Genomic DNA, 11333 nt, shown 5'->3' with positions numbered 1-11333 from the left:
CACAAATAAGAAAAAAAACTGCCACAAATAAACAAAAACCTTGTAGTGAACTAGCAGCACTCAAGACACCTCCTATGAAGGAGATGCCTATGATCTAGATCAACCCATGATGGAAGAGGTGAATTACATGGGAGAACCCTATGGAAACACCTATAACTCCTCATGGAGGAATCATCCTAACCGCTCATGGAATGATCAACAGAAGCCTTAGCAAGGCTTCAACAATAATCAAGGTGGAAGAACCTAGAATAGGTTTAACAACAGACCATAATTCCCATCTTCTCAGCAACAGATGGAGACTTCTAAGCAGAGCCTTTTTGAATTAGCAACCATAGTCTCTGAACTCTCTAAGACCACTCACAATTTTATAACAGAAACTAGGTCCTCCATCAGAAATTTGGAGGTACAAGTTGGTCAACTGCGCAAGAGAATTCCTGAGACCCCTCCTAACACTCTTCCTAGTAACACTGAAGTGAATCTAAGAGAAGAGTGCATGGCCATCACTGTAGAGGTTGAGGCCAAACTTGAAGGGGATATTCTGGCATTGAACGCTAGTAAGGAAGACCTTACTGGGCGTTCAACGCTCAAAACGCCAGTGAAGGTATGCATGATGGGTGTTCAATTCCCAATGACACACAAATCCTGGCATTGAATGCCACAATAGGGATAGTTGGCAACCCTCAGTCCACTGAGAACTTCCCTATTAAAGAACTGATAGAACCAAAGTTTCATGATGAGCCCATTGAAGTTTTCCTGAATGCTTGGTTGAAGATCATAGAATCTGCAGAGTACTCCTCCTCTGATGAGGAAGAGGAAACTAGGAAAGAGCAAGTTGCTCAGTTCCTAGGAATTCTGATGAAGCTGAATGCCAAGTTGTTTGGCACAGAGCCATTGGAGGAAGAACCTCCAGTGCTCACCAAGGAACTCAATGCCTTGGTTCAGCAGAAACTACCTCAGAAGCTGTCGGATCCCGGACGCTACCTGATTTCCTGCACCACAGGCACCATTACCTTTTATAAGGCTCTGTATAACCTAGGGTCAAGCATAAAACTTATGCCACTCTCTGTAATGGAGAAGTTAGGAATCTTTGAGGTACAAGCTGCAAGAATCTCACTAGAGATAGTAGACAGGTCAATGAAAAAGGCTTATGGTCGTGTAGAGGATGTCTTAGTAAAGGTTGAGAACCTTTACATCCCTGCAGATTTCATAATCTTGGATACTGGGGAAGAAAAGGATGAATCCATCATCCTTGGAAGACCCTTCCTAGCCACTGCCAATGCCATCATTGATTTAGCAAAGGGAGAGCTAATTCTACAGTTATGGGAGGACCACATCTTGTTCAAGATGCCTAACAGTTGTGCAATACTTAGTGTTCCAACCCTCTCTCTCAGTGCAAAGTTATACAGAGCCCCCAGACACCAATTCTAAGTTTGATATTGGGCAGCCATTATCAAGCACTGAGAATAAAGGTACTAAGAAGAAAGTACCTAAAAGTTGGAGGGATAAGAAAATCCCCACTAAAGGCCTCTCACCTGGCATGAGAGTTGTCTTCACAGACAATCCAGTCATTCCACACACTATGAACAGGATCCTGTCTGTAGAACATGTGGAACTTATCCATGAGAGTACAGGCAAGAAGTTCACTGTAAGGGGCAAAATTCTGAGCCCCTATCCATCTTCGTAAGGAGCTAACCGTCAAGCTAGTGACGTTAAAGAAGCGCTTATTGGGAGGCAACCCATCAATAATTACTGTTTTCTTGTTTTTCTTTAAGTTTATTTAAGTTATTTCAGTTTAATTTTCATATTTGATTAAGTTTATGATCAGGTGCAGTAGTTAGAACAGAAACAAAAACAGTCAGAGCCAGAAATAGAACACCTTGGAGCAGAAACCTTGCTGGCATTGAACGCCAGTCAGGGGTAGAACCTAGGCGTTCAAGGCCTCAACAGAGGCACATACCTGGCGTTGAACACCAGGAAGGAGGTCTCTCAAGGGCATTCAACGCCGAATGAGAGGCACATAGCTGGCATTGAACGCTAGCCAGGAGCAAGAGCTGGGCGTTCAACGCCCACAAGGGGCAGGGAACTCGAATTCCCTAGCCCCTCAGGATCAGTGGATCCCACAGAATCTCCACCTACCCCACCTTCTTCTCTCTCTTACTTTCACTCTTCCCCACATACTCTTCTCTATAAACCATAACCCAATCACATCTATATCACTTCCCAAAACTATCTTTACTCCCACCAACCCCTACCCACTTCAAGTACAAAATTTCCAACCCAATTCCCACCTATTTATTCGAACCCAACCTATCCCACTCCTATAAATGCCTCTTCTTCCTACCATTCATACACACACCATTCATATACTAAAGCCCTTCTTGGCCGAATCCACTATCCCTCTCCATCTCTATTCTCTTCTTCTTCTACTCTTTTCTTCCCTTTTCTTCATATTTTGTTCAAGGACGAGCAAAGCTTTTAAGTTTGGTGTTGGAAAAGCCTTTCTTTTTGCTTTCCATTCACACTTATGGCACCCAAAGTCAGAGAATCCTCTAAAAAGAGGAAAGAAAAAACAGTTGCTTTTACCTCCAAATCTTGGGAGATAGAGAGATTCATCACCAAATCTCATCAAGACCACTTCTATGAAGTAATGGCAAAGAAAAGGGTGATTCATTAAGTCCCCTTTAGGCTAAAAAAGAATGAGTTTCTAGAGATCCGAAGAGAAATTCGGAGGAGAGGTTGGAAAGTCCTAACCAATCCTATCCCAGAAGTTGGGATCTTGATGGTGCAAGAGTTCTATGCTAATGCATGGGTCACTAAAAATCATGATACTTGTGTGAACCCACATCCAAAAAATTGGCATACCATGGTCTGAGAGCGTCTCTTGGATTTCAGCCCGAAAAGTATAAGGTTGGCACTCCATTTGCCACTGATGCAAGAAGACCCACATCCTTACACTAGGAGAATCAATTTTGACCAGAGGCTGGACCAAGTTCTTTCAGATATTTGTGTGGAAGGAGCTCAGTGGAAGAGGGATGCTCAAGGCAAGCCTATCCAACTAAGAAGGCTTGACCTCAAGCCTATAGCTAGAGGATGGTTGGAATTTATCCAATGCTCTATCACCCCTACTAGCAATCGGTCAGAAGTGACCATTGACAGAGCCATCATGATTTATTACATCATGATTGGAAGTGAAGTGGAGGTACATGAGGTAATACCTCAAGAGTTGTACAAGAAAGTTGAAAAGCCTTCCCCCCTTAGCAAGGTTGGCTTTCCCCCACCTTATTTGTCACCTATGTAATTTAGTTAGAATTGTCATAGAATGAGACATTCCTATTGAGGAGGATAAGTCCATCATGAAGAAGAGGATGGAGCAAACTAGAGAGCCAGCACATGGACCACAGCAAGAGCATGTGGAGCTGCCTCAACAAGAAATTTTTGAGATACCTCAAGGGATGCATTTTCCTCTCCAAGGCTATTGGGACCAATTGCACACTTCTCTAGGAGAATTGAGCTCCAACATGGATCAACTAAGGATGGGACATCAAGAGCATTCCACCATCCTCCATGACATAAGACAAGATCAAAGAGCCATGAGGGAAGAACAAAGAGTTATGAGGGAAGAACAACAGAGGTAGGGGCATAACATAGAGGAGATCAAGCACTCTATTGGATCCTTCAGAAGGAGTAGTAGCCGCCATCACTAAGGTGGATTCATTCCTTTTTCTCCCCTGTTGTTCATATTATTTTTCTGTTTTCTATGTATTGTGTTTTATTGTCTGTTTCTAGTACATGATCATCTATCTTTATGTCTTAAAGCTATGAAATATTCTATGCATCTATCACCTTACTTAAAAGAAAAATTATTTTATTAAAAAAGAAAAGTAAGATGCATGAATTTCGAGTTATATTAGAAACAGTTCAATTATGTGATGTGGTGGCATTGCTTTTGTTTTCTAAATGCATGAATAAATAGTGCATATTTGATGTTGGAGTTAAAGAATGTTGGCTCTTGAAATAATGAGGATAAAAGTGAAGTATTATTGGTGATCTGAAAAATCCAAAAAAACTGATTCTTGAAGCAAGAAAAAGCAGCAAAAAGCAAAAAAAAAAATTACGAAAAATAAGAGGCATGCAGAAAAAGAAATAAAAAGCAGAAAAAACCAATAGCTCTTTGAACCAAAAGGCAAGAGCAAGGATCCAAGGCTTTGAGCATCAATGGTTAGGAGGGCCTAAAAGAAATATCTTAGCCTAGGCAGTTCAAATGAGCTGCTTCCCTAACTATATGCTTGTGGTGTGAAGGTGTCAAGTGAAAAGCTTGAGACTGAGCAGTTAAAGTCGTCGTCCAAAGCAAAGAGTGTACTTAAGAACTCTGGAGACCACTGACTGGGGATTCTAGCAAAGCTAAATCACAATCCTAAGGGGTTCACCCAGTTAAAGTGTGTGTGGCATTTATGTATCCAGTGATAATACTGGAAAACAAAGTGCTTAAGGTCACAGCCAAGACTCTAAAGAAGCTGTGTTCAAGAATAAAAAAGAACTTAACTAAGAAAATCAATAGTATCATCTGGATTCTAAGTTCCTAAAAATGCCAACTATTCTGAGCTTCAATGGAAAGTGAGATGCTAAAACCCTTCAGAAGCAAAAAGCTACTAGTCCCTCTCATCTAATTGAAACTGAGCTTCATTGAGAACTCTGAAATTTATTGCATTGTTCTATTTCTTTTTTATCCTACTTTATTTTTGGTTGCTTGGGGACAAGCAACAGTTTAAGTTTGGCGTTCTGATGAGCGGATATTTTATAGGCTTTTTGGCATCATTTTCATATAGTTTTCATTATGTTTTGTCTAAGTTTTATTATGTTTTCATAGGTTTTGTGCAAAATTCACATTTTTGGATTCTACTTTGAGTTTGTGTGTTTTATGATAATTTCAGGTATTTTCTGGCTGAAATTGAGGGGCTTGGACAAAAGTCTGATTTAGAAGCAGAGAAAAGACTACAGATGCTGTCAGGATCTGACCTTCGTACACTTGAAGGAGCTTTTCTGGAGTTACAGAAGTCCAAATAGCACGCTCTCAATGGTTATGGAAAGCTAACATCCAGGGCTTTCCAGAAATATATTATAGTCTATACTTTGCTTTGGAAATGAAGGCCCAAAACTGGTGTTTAACGCCTGCCACCAGTTTTATTCCTGGCGTCCAGCGCCCACAGGAGAGCAGCTGGTGTCCAACGCCCAAAAGGGAGTTCCTAGCCAGCATTCAACGCCCCTAAGGGATACTAGCTTATAGGAAACACTCAAGCTCAGCCTAAACACTCACCAAGTGGGCCCTAGAAGTGGATTTTCGCACTACAAGACTAGTTTATCTTATTTCTGTAATTCCTAGTTAGCAGATTAGTATATATATACAAGAGTTCACCCTTGTTAGAGGACTCTTGCCCACTTTTACTTTCTCCATTGTATTTTCGAACAGCATGAGTCACTAACCTCCTAAGGTTAAGGTTAGGAGCTCTGCTGAGTTTCATGGATCAATAATATTACTGTTTTTATTCAATATGTCTGATTCTATTCTCTTATGCAACCTCGTTCTTCATCTAATGAATTGAGGGTGACCCGAGACAATCACCCTTGTTGTACATGGGTTCCGTGCAATTCCTGACCCGGATAGCGTTGAACTAAAGCTAGAGATTGCATTGCGGATTCCAATAGAACATATGAGCAACTTTGGATATGTGACATATAATCTCGTTGACTGTGGGTGCGTGAGGTTTCTGTGGCGTTAAGGCTAGGGTAAGAGAAGAAGCACTTTCTGATCCGGAAGATCTGCCTTATCTGTGGCACCTTGAGTAGGATCGTAAAGGGGAGTGGATTTCTTAGAGCTTCATCTTCTGCTACAGTGAGAAACTTAGAGGTGACTTGATGAGAGGACATGAGTCACTTCAACGTGGTGGATTGCTGCAGTAGAGGAGATTAACTTAATGAAAGGACATAAGTTAATCACTTACGGCTGCCATTGAAGGAATCAGAAGGTTATTGAAGAAGACAGTAAGAAAAGTTAATCCGGAAGGACAAAGCATCTCCGAAGCCTCAACCATTCTATTACCATTGAATTCCTATTTACCTAGTAACATTCTATTTATCTATTTTATATGTTTTTCGTGACAAACTATAATTTCTATCTGCCTAACTAATATCTGCAAGGTATCCATTGCTTCCTCAAACCAACAATATCTATGGGATCGACCCTCACTCACTTGAGGTATTACTTGGACGACGCGGTATACTTGCCGGTCTATTTGTGCGAATTCTGCAGAGCCAGTTTTGCGCACCAGACATATACATATCATTCTGAAGCTCTGACTGTTAGCTTTCTAACGCTACTAGAATCGCCTCATTTGGACCTCTGTAACTCAAGTTATGATCACTTGAGTATAAAGAGGTTAAGATTGACAACAATTCACAGATTCCCCTTTAGTGGTAAATTTTCTTGAAAATATAACCTGAATCTACAATCTTTTTAAAACAACTCCAATACTTGATTAGTTTTAAAACTCCACTAGAAACATAAGAATTTTTTATTTAAAACTAAGAAAACTAATAAAAATGAAATATAAAAACTAATAAAGATGCCTAGGCATCAATACGCCAGAGACATCGATCCAAATAGACAAACCTAGAGGATGCCTCTCCTCCATCAATGTTGCATGTATTTTTTGACAATGGTGTTGATGAAAAACAAATTTTTCCTGTGTCCTTTGCTTCGTTGTTAGATGAAGAATCGAATAACCTGCGTTTAATTTTTCCAAAGTGGAATCACGATCTTCAGAGCTTGATTGTAGAGGGGTAATATTGAAAATTTAAAAATATAATAAGGGTAATATTGGAATAAAATATTATTAAAGTTTCATTCTCCATCTTTAAAATTTTAGTCATTTGTGTCTCTAATTTCTAGAGGTATTGAAGGGACTGAAATTTTAGAAACGGAGACAAAAATTTTAGTTTCAATCTCTAGCCACCAAACATAATACTAAGTCTCAGTCACAATACCCCTTACCAAACGCTACCTTAGAGAATAAGTATATACAAAAATATTATTTGCACGTGGCCTTTTTACATAACTACAATTTTGATTCAAATTGCACTACATCACAACTTAAGAATATTCGATATTATTTTCTTAATTTTTCTCAAAAGTACGATTGACTTGATTGGATATCCAACTAACTAAGAATCTTAGATGTTCAACTGATTTTCTCATATAAAATTTAGATAAATATCTCAACAATCAAGAATCTTAAATATTCTCGTGACCTTATTAGATAATTTTCTAGTCAAAGCGCAGCTTGAATTAAGAATGTCATATATTCTTTTTTTATTTAACTTTTTAGGACTAGGAATCACCAAATGATCGAGGGTATGAACTCTAAAACCTAAACCACAAGAATGACATTCTCAATTTTTGCAACTGTGTTGACAAATCCTTTTTAGGTTATTTAAAACTGTACCATAGGATGAATATAGCTAAATATAGACAAGTCTCAGAATTACAATAATACAATTTGGTCTAAAATATGAGCGATAAATTACTCAGATTACAATTTGAAGAACAAAAAATTCTTCCAAGACAGAAGATTAGAAAGAGAGTAAACTAAGAGCAAAAGATATAAAATATTTGCAACTCTTTGTTTTTAAAGATTGTTCTTCTTAATTCTTCAAGGTTCTAAATCAGTTTTATATAGGCAAGGATGTCAAAGATCTATTAAAAATTTCTCTTCTGTATCTGTATCTGTCTTCACATTCTTTAAAGTAGTGTAGAAAGTCACATCACTTTTAGCTTGTATCAGAATCTTTTGTCAAGAATGGTAGCTTCCTACTGTATTTTGTTTCCGTTGTGAGAGAAAGTTTTTTCAATCGACTTAACTTATTGAGTATACTTTAATTTTAAATGTTAGAAGCTATAAACACTTTTCTAAAGTAAGTGATTTTTTTTCGCTTTCATAAGTTTTGCAAGTGGAAGTAAGACAGACAATGTTCTAAGGTGCATAGTCTTACTTCTAAGATAGCTAGTTGACTTCTGATGTGATCAATGTTAAGCGAACTCATTTCTAAAGTAGATAACAAACTTCTGAAGTAGTGAACTCGCTCAACTTATATTCTAAAATTGTTTCTCATTTGGTTTTGATTTGTTTAGGTTCAGATGGCACGCACCTAGTTTACTTTAAAATTCTTATTTCATTGACACACCTTTTTGAACAAACGTTAGCGGTTAAATTAATAAAATTATTAAATTATATTTAAAATTATTAATATTAAAATTCTTTTTGAAATATCATAAAGCTAACATTAATTACATTTATGATTTTTTTATCTTATAATTTATCACTATAAAAAAATTATCTATTCAACCACACTTTTTTTAAGCTACATTTAAAAGAAAGTATTTATCTAAGATGTCAAATCTACTAAATTAAAGTGCTTACTACTTCTAATAGGTAACGAGCTATTAGAATGCTTTGAGTTTTGTTCAAGGTGAGTAACTGTTATAATTATTTTTTTTTTCAATTTTTTTGATTTGTTTATATTGGTTTTGCAGCTGGGTACCATTGTATAATTTTGACTATGTTTACAGTAATTTGTTGTATTTAAATTTCAACTTTATTGACCGGTATATCAAGAAGTATCAGACTAGTCCCTTTTGAGTTTTTACTGAGTTGATAACTTTTTCTCTGCATTCTACCATCACTTAATGTACTTTACTAATGTGAGTTTTGTTTTTCTTATTAGCTTTAAAGATCTTGGCCTTAATGGCAATGGTAGGTATTCAAACCACATATTACTTGAAGTCGAGGTGAAGGACTTCAGAAAGGGTGCACAAGTATAATATTTGAATTCAGACCACATGCTTTAAGTTGAATTCTTCGAATTACTGTAATTTGTGTATCTGGTGAGCTAAGAATTCTGTTCTTGTGAAATGAATGACTAAGTCTTAATATTTGAATATTTCATTTGTCATCACATTGCAGATCAAGTGTAAGATGGGACGATGAGGCTAATATTGTAGAAATTGAATCAACCAAACCCGTGAGGTAGAAAATTACTGAGCCTAAGACTCTGTATCATCCTATGATTGATGATGAAGACATGGAAAGAACACTGTTAAATCAAGAATTGTACAAGGATAGCAAGCTACTAGTTGCTATTATCCAATTTCAGAACTTTGGTAAATTAAGAATTGTATGTATTTGGACATCATTTATTACCAATGTTTTATTTTAATTTAACTTTTTTGCACGAGACAACTATAAGAAATGCTTGATTACAAGTAAAGCAAGTTGATTCTGTCTAGTTGGGGTAAAACATGCATCTTTTTTACCCTTATCAAGAACTTCTTTTGGACATTTCATTAAGAGAAAGGGGAGCAGTGACAAATCTGGAGTGAGTGCTAGCTAAAAAGACTGTGACATCACTGAGTAAAGGAAAAGATTTTCCATTCAATGCCTCAAACTAATGTTTTTTCACAGTGATCAAATAAAAGCCACTCTCTAATTTCATTATGATCTTGTGCTATTCTCATTTTCATTGTATCATGTTGTATGTTGTCTTCAACTTGCTAAATTCCATTGTATAATAGGTATATATCTTTCACTTTATATTTTCTTATATTAGTGATTGGTATTTGATACCTGCAGAATATGAATTCTATACTCTGATTTTTTGAAATTGTTGATTTCCATTATTGTTTGGTGCATTGCTTACATTGTTGTTGCAATTCTCGATTCCTTTCATGCTGTTAATTGTCTTTCAGCTTCCTAAGCTTCAGAGAGGTCAGGGTAGATTGCTCAGAATTCGAATTATACAAAATCGTTATGGGTTATTATGCACAATTTGTTATAAAGTCCTGCTGGCAGTGGCAAGATAATTTAGTGTATCATCTCATTTGTGTATTTTTTGTCCGCAGTGGATTGTTTGGTAAATAATGCTGGAATTGGTTTGGGTGATAAATACCCTATTGTTAGTAAAATTCGGGCTATTTGGAGTGAAGATGGAAAATGCTATATTCAGCAATTAATTTCTTTTTTTTTGTCTATTTATTCCACAATTAGTATAATGATCATATATATTTTAGTATTTCAACTCAGTTTGTGATCTTACTATTTTGGTTTAGTTAATTTCTATTTACACTTTTTTTGTGTATCTTTAGAAGAATTTTTTTGTCTAAACTTCTTAGAAGTGCAAATAATTTTGCAGCAGTTCCGCTGGAAATGAACAAGGGAATGATCACTGATACAATTGTTAAGGCCAAGAGTTTTCTTGATGATGATGAAGATCAGCATGAAAAAGATGTGTTCAAGAAGAATCTGAGGGCGCTTGAGAACATTTTTTAGTCATTATGCCAAAATTGGAAGATTAACAATTTTCTGCTTGTTAAGCTCTTTTCGGATACAGAGTGTAGATTTTACATTTTAATTGATATGTGATATAAATTTTATGTGACTTAAATTATCTTATGTTATATTTTGATTGTTAATTACTTCTTAAGATTATGTCTTTGAATTATGTAAGGATAATTTTTATTATTTAAAGAAATTATTTATTATAATTATGTGTTTAATTTTATTTTATAATATTTAATTCATTTAATTAAAAATATAAAATTATATATGTAATAATATTACTAAATATTATGTTGTATAAAAAATTATATATATATATATATATATACCCAGAAAATTTAAAAAAAAATAATGAGGGACCTAAGGCTACATTTTTATAGAGTAGCTATGGTATATAATGTGGCTACGCTTTAAAGGTGATGCAGTAATAAGGAAAAGTGTAGCCTATTCTAGTAACAATTAGTGCTGAAAAGCGTAGCCTTTGATCCTAAACAGCATCACTTAAAAAGCGCACCTTATTTTCAAAGGCCAGAAGCGTAGCCTTTGATACAGAAAAACATAACATTTAAGAATAGACAACCCTAATATAGACATCCCCCGCAAAAGCATCTCCAAAATCTAAAAAACATAGCCTTTACCTAAGGCATCATTTTTTTAATTTTTGACTACACTTTTTAAGTATATCTGAATGGGTGTTTTTCTTGTAGTGTATTTTCTTTTTTCTTCTTAAGAATCAAATTTTACTTAAATTGTTCGAGAATAAAATACAAAAAATATGAAGGACGGATTCATGAAAGCAAGGTTAGATGATATGTCTAGTAAAATATTTCACTAGGCATGGAAGTGAAGTTGAATAAGATACCTAGTCATCCAATCTGTCGCTTCCATATACATATGAGATCTCAAACTCTTAAATAGGAGGATTTTTTGTATACTCTTCGAAGG

This window comes from Arachis ipaensis, chromosome B6 (assembly GCF_059453495.1).
Source record: "Arachis ipaensis isolate K30076 ecotype BB chromosome B6, ASM5945349v1, whole genome shotgun sequence".
Classification (NCBI taxonomy): Eukaryota; Viridiplantae; Streptophyta; class Magnoliopsida; order Fabales; family Fabaceae; genus Arachis; species Arachis ipaensis.
Note: the sequence above shows the minus strand (reverse complement) of the source record.